We start from the raw sequence: 21,255 nt of genomic DNA on the forward strand, positions 1-21,255 counted from the left end.
TCGCCATGTTGAAAGTTACGATTATTTATGAAGTAGAGTACATTTTTCAGCTGCCGCATTTGACACCTTGCACGGGGCTACAGTTGGAAACTAGCTTTTTAGCTGAAACTGCTGCATTTACAGAAATGTTGATTAAAGTGCACTGTCCCTGTTTTCAAAATGAATGAATTCAAGATATATATATATATTTCTTTTATTTGCTGACTATTGATAATGCAAATCAATTGTAGAACGGAGCCGGCTGTAGGCCATGCTTGGCCCAGCCCCGCTTGAAAACATCTCTTGACCCAAACACTGATTTTGGTCTTCACAAAGACGACACGGCACAAGAAAAGCTCCAAAACCTCCCGCACAACTTTCCACTCTTGTTCGGTTCAATCTTGCGCTTTTATGTTGAGTGGGGAAAAAGTTTGTCCTGAATGCGAGAGGGAAAAGCTAAACAGCTTCGATAAAGAAGAGAGGGAAGTCGTAATCCCTGCAAGTGCAGCTAACAGATTGTGTGCCGCGATGAAAGGTGACACCGCTCTCGAGCAGTAAACGCGGCCATGAATCAAAGTTCCACTAAAGCTCCTTCTCCTCCTGTGGCGTATGGAACATCACTGTGGATTTGCCACTCGGGCCGCAGTGCCGTTGGAGTCGTGCGGATGAGACGCGGCGCGTTTGTCACGGCGGTCACGTGGCATGCACTTCTGATCTCTCTGTTGGGCTCATCACTTGTCAGTTTACACACCAGCTGCTGCCTCTCTCATTACTGGGGCCGGCATGTAGTGGAACGAGATGACGCATCAAATCAAAGCAAAAAAAGAAAAGAAAATCCTTTGTGCACCTCTGCTTACAATCGCTGACTTGGAAATTAGATTTCTACACTTTGACTTATGGTGGAGCAAAAATGTCCGACAGTAAGCTATTTTATTCGCGCTCGACTTGCTACAGATGCAGATTCATTTACGTCACTGACCTCCACCGAGGCTGAACATTCAATTAAAAACATATCGAAAACCTTTTGCAGATATTTTTATAAAAACGTTCCTTTGATCCCGGATACAAGCGGCCAAAATGATTTTCCTCCGCAGGGTGTCCGGGCTCCCCCTTAGAGATAGGGTGAGAAGCTCAGCTATCCGGGAGGGACTCAGAATGGAGCCGCCGCTCCTCCACGTCGAGAGGAGCCAGACGAGGTGGCTCGGGCACCTCCCTGGTGAGGTGATCTGGGCATGTCCCACCGGCAGAAAGCACAGCAGATGACTCACAACACGCTGGGGGAGATGATGTCTCCCGGCTGGCCTGGGAACGCCTCGGGATCCCCCGGGGAGGGCTGGAAGAAGTGGCTAGGGAGAGGGAAGTCTGGCCTTACATGCTAAAGCTGCTGCACCCCGGATAAGAAGTACAGATTGGATGGATGGATGGATGGGCCTTTTCTTTGTCAAAATAGGAGTTGGCATGGGGGGGGCGAAGAAGTACATTTGTGACTATTGAACCGCAACTATGCGGATTACTGGATTTATAATGTACGTGGAAATGGATGGTCAAAGAAGAAATGAATTAGATGCATTATTTTGTGAGGTGGTTTTCAGATCTAAGTTATACACTTTTTGAAGGTTTAAAAAAAAGTGGAAAAAAACCCACAGAAGATCACTTTTTAGCTAGAAAAGCATTATGGGGTGGGAGGGGTTGTTGCGGAGGTAACGGAGCCACTGTGATAGATTGAAGGACTTTTATAGTCATGCCAAACATTTTCTAGGGCATTTGGCTCTGCTAATGTTTCACCTCTGGCCATCTAAACACAACCCATAGAAGTCGTTGCGTGCAGTGACCAACATTTTCATAATGGATGATTCGGGAGGCCTCGTTTCTGCCCAACGTCCAATCTTAATAATCAGAGATTACATCAGAATAACAAGCGAGCGTCAGCCACGTTAGCTCGCACACGGGGGGAAAAAAAACGGATCGAAAATAGAAGCTCCTGAAGCGAGCGGCCGGCACTGCCGATAATCGGAGCTGACATGCGGGGGAGCGAGCGGGCCGCCGCTGGGTGATGAGGTACGCTGGGGAAGCCGCACTTCAGGCTCTCTGGGTTCATCGGCATGTTGTTGTGTTTACAGTCTGAAGGCAAGAGAAAAAGCCCACTGCGAGCGAGATGTTGATTGATGAGAGGACGTGTGCTTGGCGGGTACAAAAATATCCCAAATTCCAGCCAAGATCTCCCCAGAGTGGAGGCCGCCAGGCAACGAACGCGACATACACTCGTTGACCCCTCCCCATAGAGTGCCCTGCAATCGATGCCGTCGCCGTGTCGAAAGGGACGATTATTTAGGAAATACAGTACACGTTTGAACCCTTACGTAATAGGGGTGGCAATCTATGGGTACCTCACGATTATATCGGATTCCGATTCTGAGGCTCACGATTCGATTCGATTCCGAGTCAGAGGCCTATGATTCGATTCCAATTCCGACGCATCGCTACATTTGTTTACATTTTATAGTCCATGTAAAACACCGCTACCTTTTTTGAAACCAAAAACTCAAGGAAGAGCAAGGATTCCTATTTCACACTTTGACTTGGCTCCGCTCGTATGAGGTTTTCTTGTTCCGCCATCTTGTCACGTATTAGCTTAGCCTAGCACAGACGTCTGATGTGCAAACACACATAATCACTTGCGCATGCTTTTAGTTGTTTTATTTAAACTTTAGATATCAAATATGAATACCTATGAATCGATTCAGAATCTTTTTAATACGCCAAACGATGTATGAAAAACGATTATCGTTCCCACCCCTATTATGTAATGTTTAAGTCAAAATAGACTTCAATGTCAGTCATAATAGTGCCACTTGGAGAGTACTTAGCGTACCAAGTTTGAGAACAATTGAAGAAGCGCAAATAACGATATATGTGAAGAGGCAGCAACGGCAATGGAACATTTTCAGCAAAGCTGAAGCCACGCGGCGTTTCGACGTCTCCCCGCAGCCTTTGCCAGGCAATTTGGATTTGCAAAAGCCCTCAAGTGGCTCCAAACGCAGGCTGTGAGAGGAAGACGAGCGCAGCAATTCAATTTGTTTTGTGCTCTCAGGCTTTCATACATGCAGTAGCTGGAATTTTTTTTTCTCAGGTGGGGAAGAGAGAAGAAGACAGCTGCCAGCAAGAGGCCCAATTTTGCCTGTCGTGCAGATGTCCTAAAGCAACTTTACCAGAACATTGTGCTAATGACCGAATGCATCTTTGGAGGTTAATCTGTTAATAAAAAAAAAAAAAAAAAAATGTAAAAAATTGCCTACTGTGCCGTAGATTCTTGAACTCGATTAGCTTAATCTCTCACAAATGAATATGCCCCCCCCACACAATAGATTTAATTAAAATGATTTTTTTCGACTTACTATAATACTTCAAAAGGAAATTCAACTCACTTTCTGACAAAGTGTATATTTGTGTTGCACAGCACACTTGAAACCAGTTTACACACACATGCAGGCATGCAAGGCGGAATTCAAAGTGAGAAGGGGATGCAAACCGAGCTGCGCCGCTTGAGCTGCAGGTGGGGACAATGCCTTGCTCAAGGGCACCCTGACAGCAGCCAGCAAGTAGACTCGCATGTCTCCAACAACCCAGATGCCATTATCACAGTTTTTGTCCGCCGTGGGACTCAAACGAGCGACCCTCTGTGTCCAAAGGCCAAGTCTGGACAGGTGAGACATTGCTGAACCAAATGAAGAACTTGCTGACGCTTTGCTATTGGGCAAAGTCTGTTCAAGTGTAAAAGCGTGCACATTTGTCAAAGGATAAAAAGACGGAAGTGTTGATGCGGCGCGTCAAAAGGCCAGGCAGACTTTTGGCAAAAGGCCACTCACGATCTGGGCCAAAATTGTCCTCGGATGCCGCTGCCGCGGGGAAGTAAGTTAACACGGACATGCCGCCGCTGAGCTGAAGCCCAAGCGGAGCGCCGTGAGAACCAAATTCTCCGCCTCGGCTCGCACATGAGCCACGCGCAAGTGTGCGAGCGTGGCCCACCGGCGCTCCGCTTCATTTAACTGCAGCGGAGGAGGACGTGGCCTTCACGCCCTCTTCAGTGGACGTGCTCGGAGGGCAGCGAGGAGCACATTCAGATCAAGATAAGGAACTCAGGTGAGCATTGCTTTTCAAATGGGAGTGTAACTTGTACGATGACCTTGATCGAAACTCAAAACAATCATTTCCATTTATTGTACATTTTCCATTTCAGACAGCGGATGAATAAATACATTTGAGAGATGTTAAAATGTCACTACAAGTAAATGCAATGTAAAGTTTCACCTTCCTGGGTCACTTTATCTTTAAATTTAGTACGTAAGAGGAAAGCCACAGAAGTTCAAATTGACAGGCAGCGCCCACATTTTACGGTTGCTCCACCCAGAACGCCGATTTGGCATCAAGGTGTTTAAATGACAGACTTGGATTGCTTCTGATGCAGCTAATGGGAATTGTTCAACTTTTTTTTTTTTCCAAGTCAAATAAATTACAAGGTATGAAATTCAAAACAAAAGTGACTTTGTTGTCGCTCGCATATGAACTATTTGCCTCTGCGTCAACAAAAAACACAAGCTAACGACCACAGTGCGTTCCATCAAACATCGAATTATTCATGATTCTGTTGAAGTACTGAAAAAAGTACATGTTGCAAATACACAAAGATTTAAGATGATTGCATTATTAGAATTATTTTATCTATTGAATTGTATTTGTCTTCAAAACACACACGAGTCCTCCTTGAGCCGGCCCCTTATTGTGGTTGGAGGGCTTTGTGTGTTCCTCGTGATTCTTGGACTCAAAGACCTCCAACGACGGCTCGTTCTTATAATGACAAATCTATTCAGGCAAGGTTACGACTTTCTTTTCTTCTTACGACTTAATTCTTGCTGCACTGTGACATACGTCACCCCGACTTAATTCTTGTAATATTTCATAATAACCTTTCATTCTTGTAATTATGATTTTATTCTTGCTGTATTTTCCATACAAAATGGCCCCTTTTAAATGTAAGAGACTTTACAAGAGACACAATCCAAAAGATGCACTGCATGTATACAGTCTATGGCGCATTATTTTTTTGCATTATTTAGCAGCACTGTCCATTGTGTATGACGTGACCGCAAGACGAGGTCCGTTGAGAAGTGTGTTGCTGCATTCTCTGACATTAACACGAGGATGAATATATGACTCCGGTCCTCATTGACTGCATATTAAATAAACAGAAAAACGCGTGCAACATCATGGACTAAGATATACTCAATAAACATGCACGTGGTTTAGATGCTCCGGATTAGTCATGTCAACACAATAATTCAATATTGAGAATGAAGATCAACAGACAGATTCCAGTCATTGGCATTGGCCGCGATGAGGCAAGAACTCCTTTTCAAGGGCTGTGATTCAATTAAAATGCTTTTAGCACATTTCCTCAAGCTCATTATGGATCTTTAATTTGCTGCTTGCATTGCTGTGTCAGTGGATGAGGAGGCCACTTCAAATACAGAACAACTCCTCTGTCCGCCATCTTGGTTGAAGTCCTCGAAGTGGGTTTCAGCTTTGCAACTTTTTGGTGTATTTTGATTCTGGGAACAAGGATCAATAACTTAGAGCATCGACTATTTTTTGGAACGTGTTTGCCCGATGTCAGAGCAACAGTAAGAGCGCTCATTGTACTGTCTTTTCATTCATCGAGGCAGCACAATCGTAATGGCAATCTTAATACAACTCAAAAGCGTATTTGAAATCTTTCGTTTTTTTGTCATTACCTTAAGTTCACAAAAAACAAACTGACTGTACTGCAAAAGTCAATATCAAATTCCCAATGAAGTGAGGACATATATTAAAATGGCTGCTCAAATAGCCACCCAAGATAAATCATTAACGGCAGACTCTCTTTTTAATAAGATATACTTGCCAAAACGTTTTTCCAGTATTTTTTTTTCTTGCTGCAGTAATGATTTCCTCTGCGGCCATCATAAACGGTACATTAAAATTGATATATGAGTTCTTGCAACAGTGCAACTACTTCAATATTGAGCATAAATAGAGCGTTGGAAGCAAGACTCTAATCATGGCAATTTTCTATCAGTTACTTTTTAATTCGTTGTTTTTTGCTGCGTTAATGCTGCTGCCATTTGAATTATTTTGCATCGCAGCTAATGTCATGGCCAGCGCGAGCGAACGCAAACAAGACAAGATGTTACACTACAGTTAGTGTAAATCAACCTTGGTGAGCCACACCGCTTGATCGCTGGCTTGATCATTCTTGAGCTAAGCCTGCCACTTGTCTTGGTGTGACGGAGTGGCTCCGTCAGGTGCTGCGGGAAGAACAGCGTCGCCAGCCTACTGCCGTACGCGCATTCGCACGCCCGTGCCTCCAGCCTGTTTTCCACGTGTCCTGTCCTCGTTCGTCCACTCGGTCCGTCCGCATGTATTTTCTTGGTTGGCCATCGCGGTGAATGTGAGCGCGCAGCATGTGCCCACCGTCGGGCCGGTTTCCGTGCCATAGTCTCGTGTTCCACAAACTTTTCTCCAGCGTCCGCCTACGATTCACAACTCTCCACCGTCAAACCGAGTACCGGCGTTATTTCCGGGTTTTGCAGCGTCATGCGTGGGCCGTCGCCGTGTGACGTCATTGGGACGTCATGTGGCGGAATACCGGGTTCTTAAGTCAAATAATTGTTTTGTTGTTTTTGAGCAGTCTAAGCGCGCAGGGTTATGACTGGTTGAATGATTCCGTTTTTCTACAATGATGAATATTTTTGTTGGTAATATGCATGTGTTTTGACGAAGAAAACAGTTACTCTGGGAATTAATTGGCTTAGGGGCGGGGCCTAGCGTTTTAAAAGCCGGCCATCCTCTGTTGTTGGGGTAATGTGAGCCAGGGCTTGCAACAGAGAAGAGCAACGCTTTTTGTGCATGCAAGAACTATTTTTGGACTTTATGTTTAAATACATTGGAAGAAAAACACAACACTCTTCGGCGATGCCATATTATTATTGAGGGCTATTTTGAACCCCGTCACACTTTACATGTTTCAATTAGCATCAAGTGTTGCGAGCACATTTGAGCATGCACAGAAGCGGATATACAGTATGTGTCCGAACCAAACATATGGTGAAGTACTTCATTGCAGACTGTCAACATCAGGAAACCTTTATTAACCAAGACTAATGATGACATAACCAATAATGTTTTAAATCATCGAATTAAATGTAATCCAACTGCAAAGGACTTGCCCAAAGTTAGGCTACGTGCTATGGAGTTGGGTGACATATCCATGCGCCACGTACACGCAGTCAAGTGTATGAACTGTTGCTTTCGTGAGTTCAAACGCTTGGCTTGGCTTGGCGTGTTATGAAGACAATGGAGAAATGTTTCATAAGATGTCTCCTGCAAGCATACGGAGTCTCCAATGTCTCCCGTATGGAAATACCTTTCAAGTAAAGTCCTTGAAGCACATGTAAGCAGACTTTGGAACGCTCTTTCCGTCAAGCGCGGGAATATCAATTATGTCCTTGCTTTGCTTTTCATACAAAGCGCCCGGCGAGTGAAGACGACCTCTGCCGTGCACATGTTAGAGGGTGGATTACATCTGTTGTGCTTTTGCTCTATTGTGGCTTTAGATGTAACAAAATCCCTATCGTCCGTAGAGGTCAAAGACAATTTGCCAAGTCGGAAATATCTCCAATAAAGTACTCCCCTTCAATCTCTGTGACATAGTTACATAAAAGTGAGACAATGTGACCACTTGACAAATAATAGAACATACACGGGTTCCTTGGTTTCCTATGGCAGCAACGTGACCCGAATTTATATCACTAAACTACGCTAAAGCATTTAATAATGACATTCAATTGTGTTCAATTCAAGCTTCGTAGCTCGCTGCAAAGCACTTCTTCCACTAACAACTTGGCTGCAAACACAGAGGAGCTCCTTTCCAAAAGCACAGGCAGTGTTGCCAACTTGGCGATGAGGTCACTATACTGAGCGACTTTTCCAACCGCTCTGACTAGCCACTTTAATTACTGCTAAGAAATGGACAACTTTAGCCAACTGGAAGACCATCACGGAGTCAATTGAGTTGAACGTTACCTACGTTTCGGTGCCCGTTTTCAGGCTGCAAAAGCAGGAAGGTTCAGTATATGTGCTTCCATGCCACAAATATGTTGCCGAGGTCGCCTTGCCTTACCTGCCCAAACCGCGCAGGAAGAAAAAAATGTGAGTGAGCTAGAAATGTGGCACATAGGCAAGGATGTCACGTTTATGTGATACGTCAGAATCATAACAGAGCTTTTAATTGGTCCAAAGCTACTGTCGGAAGCTGTAATTGGTTATTTGTGGGGAAAAAAAATAAGGCCAAAAAAACAAAACTAACATCTTGAGGTGACGATTTTCAAGCAACTACATGCAATTAGCTTGCAAAAGAGCCAACCACTAAAGGCAACATTAGACTTGGGTAGGTCAGTTTCTCCATTAATTAAGGTCATCTAGTCTGTACGAGAAATAAATAAAAATGAATATCAAAATAAGTAAAACATCAGCAACGGTGACAATGGTGAAACTCATCACAAAAATAAAAATAACATAAATACAACTAAAATGTGAAGACGCGTTCATAAAGCCATTCTTTCATTTTGCCAACAAAACTGTCTTTCGACACAACTTTGCTCGTAACACGCTAGTAATATGAGTAATAATAGTAATAATAATAATAATAACGAATGAATGGAATCAAGAGATGGAAGTGCAATTTTATGCTTGTTTATAGGCTAGGTTATAGCACAGCAGGAGATATTTATAGTGGGTAGTCCAAGGGGGATTGCGCAGGTCGAAGGTGAACCTGACAGGAAGCAGGGATAACACATCCGTCCGGGATTCAAGCAGCGCGCGGACAGTGCCACGGATTACCGATACAAAAGCGCAGTAGAGCCGCCGATACTACTGGAGCGTTCGTCAGGTAACCTCGCTCGCATAACCGATCAATAGCAAGACTAACTTGGACCCCTGCGCACATTCTCTTTGGGTAGTAAAGGACAGACAGACAGAATGAATGACAACAAACTGGAGCCACGATTGCAAATATGATATTCAACGCAGTGCGTGTGTGTTTGTGTGCTCGGACGACAAGCAAAGTCCTGGCGCTCGGAGGGATGACCGGGTGTCACTAGACTGGCCGCGCACAGCGTGGAATATTAACATGCCTGCCCAAAGAACAGCACAAACACACAGAATGAAAGATGTAAAAGGATGCAAAGGCACAAGTGGTGATTAATGACAAGCACGTATGCGCTCGGGCTGGCAACAAGACACGCGCGCGGAAGGATTATGACGGAGAAGCCCGCTGTTGGACTCCCCGGACGTGATTTACGAGGAACGCCAGCAACATTCTGCGCTGTGGCGGCGTGATGCTAGAGCGTGCCTCCGGAGAGCGTGCCTCCGGAGAGCGTGCCTCCGGAGAGCTCACGCAAATGTACGAGCATCATCCGGCGTACATCGTCCGGGTGCCTCACACACTCCCACATGGACAAACATTGGGGAGCGCTGACCAATGACACAGACAGGAAATGGAGGACGAGTAGAAATGGCGACTTTGGCTATCGGATACAGAGTGTGTGTGTAGGTGTGGCTTTACAGTGTTTTCATCATCGGGCTTCAAAACGACAGATCACAGTAAATCCTGTGTGTGTGTGCGTGCGTGCGTAAGCCTGCAGGCATGCGCACGAGGACTCCCACAGTGTACACTCTGTGTGTGTTCCATGTGGAGTTAATCCTTAGTTTGGATGCGGGAATTACTCTCCCACTTGTACAGTGCTGGCGGGATTAAGGCTGTCAGATTACATCTTCTAGGTCCTCGACTTGGTGCGTGTGATAAATTGCGTGCACGCTAGCGTGCTAGTTGTCTGTAATTGTATCTATTAGTGTCCCGTTTTAGCGGATTTTCTCACTTTATTGTTGTTTTGGGCCAAAAAAGATTTTACGTAATGCTCTTAGCGGCCGGTGATTTGGAATGTTCAGAGATTACATCCAAGCAAACTCATGGCGCCAATGCCACGTCTTTATGTGCCTCAAGACTCCGACAAAAACTCCGTCACACATTCAGCATGTAATCTCAGCGAGCATCTAATACAGAGGTGTCAAACTCACTTTGGTCGCGGGCCACATTGTGCTTACGGTTTCCCTCGGAGGGCCGTTTTGAGTGTGAAACCATGTAAATGTTTCACCTCCTCCACATTATTGCTACACATACAGCACACAACAAATGGATGGATAACTAGTTTTGAAAGTCAGATTCATAGTTTGCTCCACTATTGTTCAAATTGCTGTAATAACAAGAAAATGCTTGCAATATCTCTATTATTTATTACATATGACAATTTGAAATTTTTTTACAGATTTTCGCAAGCATCATGGAAGTTGACATGCTGGGTTTGCTCTCACGGGCCACATAAAAGGATGTGGCGGGCCGGATCTGGCCCCCGGGCCTTGAGTTTGACACCGGTGATCTAATACAATGAACTAAGTGGCTTTTTCTTTTTCTTCTTGTCTTTGTTGTGTTGTGTGGTTCAGAAGGATGCCAGATGGATGGCGTGACACTTTGGTTTTGAAAATGTGTCCTACTCACTTCAGCATTGAGCAGAGTTTGGTGTAAGTCCCAAATTAGTTTTGAGTCATAACGTTCAAGACTCAAGCAAGGCCCAAAATACTATGGATTTCTTATTTTTATTTTTAAATCAAGCAACAAGTGGAGTCAAGTCATGATGACTCCAAACAGACACACAATGAGCAAATAGCAGACATACGTTGAGGGTTATTCGGCCTTTGGTGAAGTCTTTGTCGTTCCTGCTCGTGCGGCGTGACGAAATGTGACATCTGAAAAGCGTCCGCACAGTGTTGCACTTTGGCTTCTGGTTTTAATGGCTTCTAAATCATCTCAATGATTTGACACCCAAGCTGTATTCACTTCTTTCACATCATCATTTCAGCAATAAGTGAAGTCTCCAAATTGCACATTTGGAAGTTTCCTGTAGATCTGGCAGTAAAGATGTTGCCGTGCGCAAATTATAAGCCAATTCCCATTTCCTCTGCAGACAGCGTGCAGTCAGCAAGTGCTCACCCGACTCATCACTTCTCTCATCACTCCTGCGCACGCACGCACGCACGCACGCACGCACGCACGCGATCTCTTCCACAAGGTGAGCAAGCGCAGTTCTACAGTCACAATTGATCATTTGTTTAAGAACAGACACATTGGATGTTGGTTTTACGGTGACGATGCAGCTTCCATTGGGGATACGTTTATCATTTAAAATGAAACTAGCTAGCAGTAAATGTTACCATAAATGTGAAGTTTTGAAATAGAAATTAAAATACACATTTCATAACATATGACAGCTTAAATCTATTTTTGAGGTGAATACAACATTACCAGTTGGTCCTTTTTAGGAAAGCGCTGTTTACCTCCCGAGTAATGTAAAACATCAACAGATTGTCTAAACTACAACATCAACCATTTGACTTCTTTTGAAGAGAGTGCAACATCAATAGTTTGATTTTATGGTAGGAAAGTCTAGCAGTTTTTTTTTTTTTTTTTTAGGAAAAGCAAAGTGAACAGTTTGCTTTCTTTTTAGGAAAGCGCAGTGTGAACAGTCGTGTCTTGTTTTGGCAAAGCACGTCAACGGCTTGTCTTCACTTCAGGAAATGAACAATAGCCTATAGACAAGTAACAGAACCAACTCCATTATTAGGCTATAAAAACACCACTGGTATTTATATGACAAAACATTTGAAAATGGATATTCTTTTTTTCAATCATGTCCACGTGATGTCGTTTTAAACAAGCTTGATATAATGCCAAGCTAGCCTTGAGGCCAGTCTGCCAGAGGCTGAGCTGCACTGTGTTTCTTGATGAAGTCGACGAGTCTCCTGAGCGCAAGGCGGTGAGTTGCATGTCCTTTCCATGACCGAATCTGCGCCGTTTGGGAACTTGGTAGGCTCTGTAGCAAAGAATCACCAATAGTTGGCGTTCTGGGGTCCGAATCAGTTTTTGACTTTGGCCACTTTCCAACTGGCTTTCGTTCCAAGGGAATCAAATTGCTACCACCCCTCCCCTCCCCACACCCCCCATAAAAAAATAATCATCACTGATCTTTCTTCTTATTGGTCGGTTTAGCAAATAGTTTTCTGGCACAGGTTGGTTGTCGTGTTGGTTCCCATGATTCAGCATACGGATCATAGATAATGGATGGATAAATGGGTTTCACTTGAATCTCATTAGAGGATTTACTCTTGTGTTTACTGCTGGATTCCGCATTTACTGACGCCGGATGAAAAATATCCGAAAGCGCTTGAACATCCTGTGTTAATATGTGAAGGGGATGTTGAAAATGCCCATTTTTAGTCTCTGTTCCCGAACTGAAATCAGCCACTTTAAAATGACTCCCGAGTTGCGTTGGATACGGGGGCAAACCTAGTTGCAGCTTAGAAGCTCAAAAGGTTGGGAATCATCCGACTTCTCACTGGGGATTATAGCCAGCCAGCGACCAAGGAAGAGCACTTACACTAAGACCGGCTGTACATCACAAAGATAGAATGCCAAAGTCACGCTGAAAGTCAGGCAACTGGGCCATGGGTCAAATATTGATTTCAACGGAAAGGTAACACTGGCCTGCCTGCCTGCAAAGAGGTCGTCGATATCACGGAGGCTTCCGTGTCATTTTCAAGACATCGCTCCGCTACAGTGTATTGACCACGAAAGCTAAATATTATTGGCGGGAGCCACGTAAACTCAACTTGCAATAGATTGCTCATTTTATTGGCTTTAGAATTGATCAAACGCGTGGAACTGATTGTTGATTCAACACGCCCTGAAGCAACTGAAAGCAGACAGAGTGCGCTACTTTGCTGCACTGCTGACTTTGTCTCTGTGAATTTGCCCAACCGGGGGGCGGGGAGGGGGTCCACGGTTGATAACGCAATTCCGCCCGTACGGTGGCGACGCACCCGGAATCACACGCAAGTCACAGCATGCTGCGGTCCATCACTAACATAAAAGTCAGAATTGCGTAATCATATGAAAAACCTGACGAATCCATACATAAACAAAGGATCAAATGAAAAACTGTAAGAGGGTGGCCTACTTGCGCCGAGTGAAGATGTATTCTTCCACCCCTGCTCAGATGAGTTGGGATCTAACGTCGAAAGATCGTTTGTCGGCACGGTCGTACACGGCAAGGTGAGCTCGATTCACGCCGAGCTCCACTGTGGCACGACCTCTCTGGCCAATAGAACTGATTGTACAATGTTAAGGGCGTAACGGTACAGGGCAAAGGCGAGCCCGCGCTACTCTGACATATCTGCGGTACGCTTTTGGCAGCGGGTCTGGCTTCTTTCAAAGAGGATGGCGTCAGAGCAGGGTGCAGACACATTAAACGCGCCTTCCGTCGGCGCATGCCAAAGCAATCGCAATTGCTGTTGTTCATTTTATGTAGCAGAATAATTCATACTGCATAATTGATTTCCTGAAAAGAAGACAAACCACTGATTTTGCATTTTTCTAAAAAGAAGACAAACCATTGATGTGACGGTTTACAAACAAGGCAGTTTTCAACGAACTTCACAAAAAAGATAAACTTGTGGTTCCTAAAAATAAAATATGTAAGTTGTTGCGGATTAATAATTGTTTATTTTTTACATATACATTATTTTGTTTCTTGAGAATCTTCAACCAGCCATTTGTCGGTGCCAGTAGTTGGCTTTTGTCTTTTATTTGAGTTGCCTTGAAATCTGTTGCAGGCTACGCAAAAGAGAAGCGTTCTTTTGTCTTGCATTTTCTTCCCTACCAAAACCGAACGCAAACCCAACTGTGACCTTAAAGGCAAGTCAACCCAAATATATTTTTCCTAGAATATGTTCTATGCAAGCTCACTAGTCTAAACGCGGCAGTCGGATAAATATTGCGTTTATGGAATAAGAGTTAATTACGCGTTTTTATCCATCTCTGGATGTCGATTTCAGTAAGTAACAAAATGGCCGCAAAAGCGGTTGCATTTTGCTGCCTAACTCATATTCCACGAAGGAATGCCGTCTTTAGATTGGTGAAGGCGCACAGAACATATAAATGCAAATGATTTCAGGGGTTGACTTCCCCGGTCAAAAAACACACACGTCAACATTGAGCTCATTGGCGCAGCACTCCGGTTGTGTGGCAATGACTGCACTTTGCGTGAGGAAATGGAGTCCATGAAATTGATCATTCACTCACACACGGGATGCCATGTGTAAACCCAACCAATGCATCACGTTGCAAACGTGTCTGATTAGCCCCGAGGCAAAATCCATTTGTCCGGGGAAACACGATTCATCATAACTCCGCATGGAGGAAGGCGCTCAGGCTTCATGTCACCGGTCCAAGTAAATGTATGAGTGTAGCCACGGTGTGGTCATGGGTGTGGCTTGTTTGCAAATACCAGCTATTTATCATTGTTTACAAGATGACCATGCTTGCTTTATGACTCCCACACGCCCCTCTCCCCCCTAGGTGATGCTGTCGAGGATGGGCTGTCACCACATATTGCGTAACGCAAAATCTCCTTAAATCGCTTTCCATCCAGCTGAGGAAGTGTAGGCGGCAATAATTAAGAAAGCAAACGCCACCTCGGACCAGGAAGGAGCCCGAGGCGCGATGCCGATGTCTCGCCATGGAGGGTCGACCCCAAAAAGAGTTTTAGCTTTTCACCTCCCACACAATTACGGTGATTGCAGGCTCACTTTCTTGTGGCAGCCATCACATCACTTTAGGAACTCTTGCACGCATGTTGAGGTGAGGGAATATATCTTTCTCATAAAAACGAGTATGGGAATCAAGAAAATGGACAATGAGAATGAAGACAAAACTAGAAGATAATCAAGTACAACTTACTGTAAATGTATTACTGACTATGGGTGAAATGTGAAATATGACACAATGTCAACTTTTTTCCCCAAAACAGTCAAATTGTTACTATACAGGAATAAGCCCAATACGATAGAATACCAAGAATATTTTTTATGAGGACATTTTATTTAAAAAAAAGTGCAAATCATTTTAAAGACATTGGTAAATGACTCCATTTTACAAGAATATTAGTATTTCTTTTCCATTTTGCAAAAAACAGTCCATTTTGCAAGGAAATATAATCTTCACAAATAAATAATGGATCATTTTAATTAATAACGATATATTTTTGTTGTTGTACTCAGTGTGATTAACTCATTCACTGCCAGACATTTTCAGACCCTCTTTTATCCCAACGTTTGAAAAAATTTGAAAACAAACATAAAGACGTTCCTGGGTTGAATGGCTGGACTGTGAAAAGACAAGTCAACTTGTCAATGGCATTGAATGAGTTCAAAACCTTTTTTTAAAATGAATACAGCGGTCTTCGGCTGATCGTGGTATTTCTTTCCAACGACGCAGATTTAACCTGACTGCACTTTAGTCTTTGACTAACATACACCACAGCAGTACTAAAGTCAAAAATGACGATGCAGTAAGGAACTATTTGGAAAAACACTTCAAGGGCGTACATGTAATCAAGTCCAGTATCAGCGATACCTTACCTTTAATCCTGTGGTTGGCTGGCACAGTGGAAAGGTGGAAATGCAATTCTTTGCACGCTTTTCATGGCCATGAAACGTCTTCGGTTGTCAACGGAGAACCTCCTGCAAGTAAAAGACAAACAGGAGGTGTTCAGTTTCGCTTCCACAATACATTTGCATTCATACAGACGGACGTGTAGAGGTTAAGGCGAGGCCATGGATAGTACTGCCTCCAATTTTTTTTTCAGTTTGTTGTCAGATTTGATCAAGTACAAACCCCTATTTTGTTTGACTTTTCAACAAATATTCCCGCATTTTGCAATAATAGACATTTGGAAACTGAGGACACTAATTGTTGAAGCTTTGTCGGTGGAATTCTTTGCCTTTCTTGCTTGATATACAACTTCTGTTGCCGTATTTTCCTAACGCACCGCCCATTTTCAATGGGAAACGGGTCCGCACTGCTGGCACGCCAGTCGACTACTCGCACATGAAGCCAAAGTGTAACACATGCAGAATGTGGCTTGGAATTGTCTTACTGAAACAAGAAGGGATGACCCTGGAAAACAAGTTGCTCAGTTGGGAGCAAATTTGAATGTACCTCACAACGTTAACACGTCAATATGTACAGGTGTTTTTCGTGTGTTTACAATGTATTTATGATAATGTATTTAGTTGTATTATTATTTAAGTACTGTTAATATGTTTAAATCTGTTAAAATGATGTGGAAAGGGGAAACCTTTTCATATGGTTTGTCTATATCTTCGATTTTCACCAATTGTGGGTGTGTCTTGAACATGTATGTCACGATAAACAGGGCTTGACTGTAGTCCACATTCATAGTGAATGACGCTCACCCAAAGCAATCATTTGTTGACGACAAAAGTGAACAAACAGTGCTTGCACTGCAGATCATGTTGTTTATTCTTGGTTGAGTGTGTCTCAGACAATCTGAACGGTCCTCCTGAGAGTTTTGTCTACCAAAATAAATCTACATAACAGCAATCATCTGGCGTAATCTCATCGTCTCCCATTATTCGGAACATGCCGTGCACTTGTTGCAATACATCACACGGGTTCGCGCGGGGCTGCCCGCAGGTTGTTTTCTTTCTTCCGTTGAAAGCTGCCCGTACTACATTATTCATCGAATCCATCCGAACACTCAACATGCTTGATAATTCAGTCAGAATGTGATACATTCAATAGGCACCTCAAGCACAAACAGATTGTGACACAAAATCTTTCTGGTCTGCAACTTTTGTCAAATGCTTAAAACGTACGTCGTCCTCGAAGATAAAAATTGACGGTAGTTTTACCTCAATTCAAATTTGACGGTTCAGCTCAGGAGAATTTGGAAGTTGCGGTCCTTAACACAAACATCATGTTTAACAACATGATGTTTAACTGTATAACAGTGCCAAATATTCATCGTGAGGAGTTGTATCAGTGTCTAACGTGCAATTGTATTTGTATTCTTAATAATATTCACTGACTTAAAGTGCATTTAAATGTAACGAAATCAAACAAGTGCTTGAACATGACGTCCTGTAACGCCTGAAAAAACAAAACTAAATGCTCATGTTATTGTTCATTCTTACCGACATTATTCACACTTCAATGTGACCCACTATATGTTTAACCATTAAAAAATAGAGTAACAAAATGTAAAGGATTTTTTTCTAGATAAAAAAAAAGAAAAGAAAAAACATATGGCCAACAGAATACATTTAATTATAATTGATTAAAATGCTTGTTTTCCCCCTAGATTTTCAAACTGATGAATTTGGCCGGCAACATAACAGGATGGTTAAGAAAATATATTATGAAACTATATCATCGAAATAAAAAAACAAACACATGTACAATAAAAAGAAAAGTCATACGCTGTAATTCTTTGCCTCAAGACCTTTGCCTTTGTAATGGTCAAATTTGAGGCATAACAAAACAGGTTCAGTTGGCAACTAAAGGAAGGTGCTGTAATCCAGGTGATTGATTTGAATTTCCATTGCTGACTTTGACATTGCTTTTGGTTCATCTCCACCAAATGAAACAATTGGAGAGAGAAGCAAACTGCTGCAAAGCATCCTTCCACACAGAAGGTCCAAACAATCTCTTGTCACTGGGATGCAATTAGGAGATGAGTGAAAGGGATTGACTCCCCCCATTCACAATGAATTGTCTTTGAAGCCTTGCGCTGTTTTCCACAATCAATTCAAGGAGCTCATTTGCACTGTGACATCTCTTTTGATGGGTAGCATTGAGTATTTTGGGGGAGGTGATCCACACCGATTGCACATTAAGCCCGACCTCATTGAACCTCTTAACAGGAAAAGGCTTTCTCAATATGACATTTGTGCTGAACTTTTGCCTGGCCAGTCAGGACGCCTTGACAGACATGCGCAGTTGCACTCGACGTGAGCGGAGGTCTTCTTCGCAACCCGGCACATCCACAACAACTAGTTATTGGACTTTATAATAAAATATAAAATAAACATAATATGGCCTCACCTGACTTTTCTATTCCTCTGCTCAAAGCGATTTTAAAATGGTCTCAGTGCCATAATTGTAAAACTGTAGAACCGCACGTGAAATCAATGTACAGAAGCTATAACACTTGAGAGGTATACACCTACACAACCAATATCCTAAATAGCAATTGTGTTTTATTGTGTACATGTGTTATAATTCATTGTTAAACTGATGTACAAGCGCTTGCACTCTTTACTAGCAAATATCTTTTTTCGTTGCAGGGGGAGAGCATGCAGAAGTGCACAGATATCGTGCCCGAATATAACCATCTCGGATGTAATTGTGTTGTTGATTCATGTATTTCTTACTCTGTCTCTGTCAACCAAATGTATGAGAATAATATACAATATTTCATGAGTCACAGCGGTTACCAAAAACTCAAAAGTACACGCTTTGGGGGCTCAAATGTCGGCTCTGGCCTTCCCCCAAAATTCATGTTTTGTTCATTAAAGACTCAAAATTTCCCATAGTTGTGAATGTGAGAGCGTATGCTTGTATGTCTCAACTGCGTATGCCCTGCAAGCGACCGATGGCCAGTCCAGGGTGTAGCCCACCCTTCCCCGAAAGCCAGCTGGGACAGGCTCCAGCTAACCCATGACCCAGTGAGGACAAGCGCTATAGAAAAGCATCCTTTCCCTGCGAGTCCCGATGCTAAGAAACTCAGTTGCTCTGTGCAGAGCAATTCTGTGGCATTGCTTTTGAAGGTTTTCCACAGGCAGCACCGCGAGCCCGCACACAGTGTGTGTCACAGATGAACGCGGGCAAACTCTTCAACACACATTCATACGACGCCTCCGCTTGGTCACGAGCAACGCTGACCTCCAAATGCAATTAAGATCGAACCAGTGCTGACTGTCTAGAGGATAAGTTCATGTTTTCAAGCAGAGACTGCGTGTTCATTTTGAAGGATATAACCGTATTGACGTCTGACATTCTCTACGCCGTCTGACACGAGATGCCCACGTTCATCGAGATTAAAGGCCAAATCAATAGCATGTGTGTTCTTTTTCAGCCGCAATTGTCTACCCATCATTGCCAAACTCCTTGAGAGTATTTCTTATCGTCAAAGCATAAAGTGTTTTAATACTGTATCGGCCAGCTATTCAATCACAGGAACTTAGTTGTATTTTTTTTCCAAATTTTTTCAAACGTTAGGGTAAAAGTGGGGTTGAAAATGTCTGGCAGTGAAAGAGTTAATGGCTTTTATAATAATGAAAAAAAAACAAACGGAGTGATTTGGACCACTGTGTGACGAGGGGCTGTAATTACTGATTTTGACCAATTCGACGATTTCTTCGAGATACGTTGAGTAAGGACAAGAAAAATTGACAATGTTGGAGTTTTCCACCTGTTCCCTTATAATCAGTGATGGCATCTTGCATTCGCCATCTGCTTCACATTACCAGTTTCTCGTTGGTGTCAGACACCACACCGATAGAAAATATATTCAGAAGCGCTGCAAAGGACGTTGCCAGATAAGAAATCAATGGAATGGGATCTTGCATAGCACCTCTTTCTCAGTTTCAAGCGCCACTGAAGATGCCCTTTGGAATGAGATGCTATCCTCACAAAAGGCGGCAGGAAACTTGAGTCTTTGCTGGGCTCTTGGGAAGTATGCACGTGTAATCATGCAGTCGGTTGGCAACCGCTGATCGTCGAGCAGCTGCAGATGTGGTCATGTCTGTTTAGCACGAGCTCCTCTCAATTATCGCAGAGTGGCTGAGCCAAACTCCAAGACATCATTGCTTGGAGATTGTATAAGATGAACCTAAAATAAGCTAAAGAAAGCTAAGGCTGAAATAAGATAAGAAACTTTACTTTGGAACAGATCACTTTTGGAGGGCCGCTGTTTGTTAAGGCCACAGGGAACAATTATGCAAATTGAGTTCCAGCGTTCGCATTGATTGCGTCCAAAACAAGCCACAAATGCTCTAAATATATAAAGACATCATTAGTTTGAAGCTACTGAGGCAAAATCAAGGACTTGGCTACTGTTGATTCCGTCTCAACGAGTATGCAGTCCAATGACGACAAAACAACATGAGGTCAACTTTGGGATGTTGAGGCAAAATTGTTCGGCTCAGTGCAACGCAAGCATTGAAAAAGGAGGGCAAAACATTCAGGAATCCTCACATTTCAACAAAAGTATTTGTTTTTATAAAAACAAATGCCTCATTTCCACCATAAGCCAGGCAGAGAAATGTATTCAAATGCCCATCGGAGTACCAGGCCGATTATAGCAATTCGGTATGGGACAGAGAGAATTAGAGTGAGAGACGTTCGTTAAAAATGCAGGCGCACTGCCGCTCAGGTTGGTTTGCGCAATTTTAACCAAAAGTCTAATGCACAGCCACTCACAGTCTCCTCTTCCGCCTACAACAAGGGCGGGGCACTTTTATCCAGATGAAAACATACGCATTCATTGTTATCGTCATTCGAAGAAACGTTGCCCCAACCTCAAAGTCGTCTTTGATGACGGCTTGGAACTTCCCGAAGAGTCGCAAAGAGCCGAGCAAGATCATCAAATTTGTTCTTGGGAGTCTTACACGGAACTGTCTTGAGATAATTACGACCACCGACACGTTCATTAACAGGCATCGACCTTGATGCTGTACGCCAAAGCGGCCGCCGTCAATCTGATAATGGAGCCCGTCATTAAATTGTTTGCAGCCAACAACATAAGCCGTTTCTCTGAGCCTTGAAGAGGAGAGTCGAAAAATAACAATGTAAACGTCAAGTAAGGCCTGGTGGATGTAAGGCAAGCACGGCCACTTTACTGTACGACTTTACGTCTACACAGTCATTCAACTGCGGTTGCCCATGGTAACTAAACCAAATGGATGACACTAATTCCTCATATAGTGGTCGGGGGTTTTCTCAAGTGAAGATTGGGGGAGGCGTCGAAACTACCGCGGGTGTGTTTACATCCGATAAGACTCCACATTTTAATTGATCGGAGACAGCAGTGTTTCCATCCTTTAGTAGGTCGAGTTCAAATGGCTCCGCATCATATACTGGAATGATAACATTTAATACTGCAAGGAACTCCTTTCGCGAGTCTCCACATTTTGAGACTGGTGACAGGCTTTTTTCTTTTTTTTTAGGTTCTGCTGTTTCATCAGCAACTATGTTAAAATGGCCTG

The 21,255-nt window shown here is 43.3% G+C and overlaps 1 long non-coding RNA gene across 1 annotated transcript in view; it reads right to left on the reverse strand.

Moving 5' to 3' along the window:
- The window catches only part of LOC147149538 (uncharacterized), a 222,652-nt gene that overhangs the window by 42,750 nt on the left and 158,647 nt on the right, over positions 1-21,255 (reverse strand). The window contains exon 3 of the long non-coding RNA XR_015086344.1: positions 15,604-15,705. This is a non-coding gene — a long non-coding RNA (uncharacterized LOC147149538). The remainder of the gene's footprint in view (positions 1-15,603; positions 15,706-21,255) is intronic.

The sequence above is a fragment of the Filicampus tigris genome, chromosome 3, assembly GCF_054856515.1.
Source record: "Filicampus tigris isolate MCC_2025a chromosome 3, RoL_Ftig_1.0, whole genome shotgun sequence".
Taxonomy (NCBI): Eukaryota; Metazoa; Chordata; class Actinopteri; order Syngnathiformes; family Syngnathidae; genus Filicampus; species Filicampus tigris.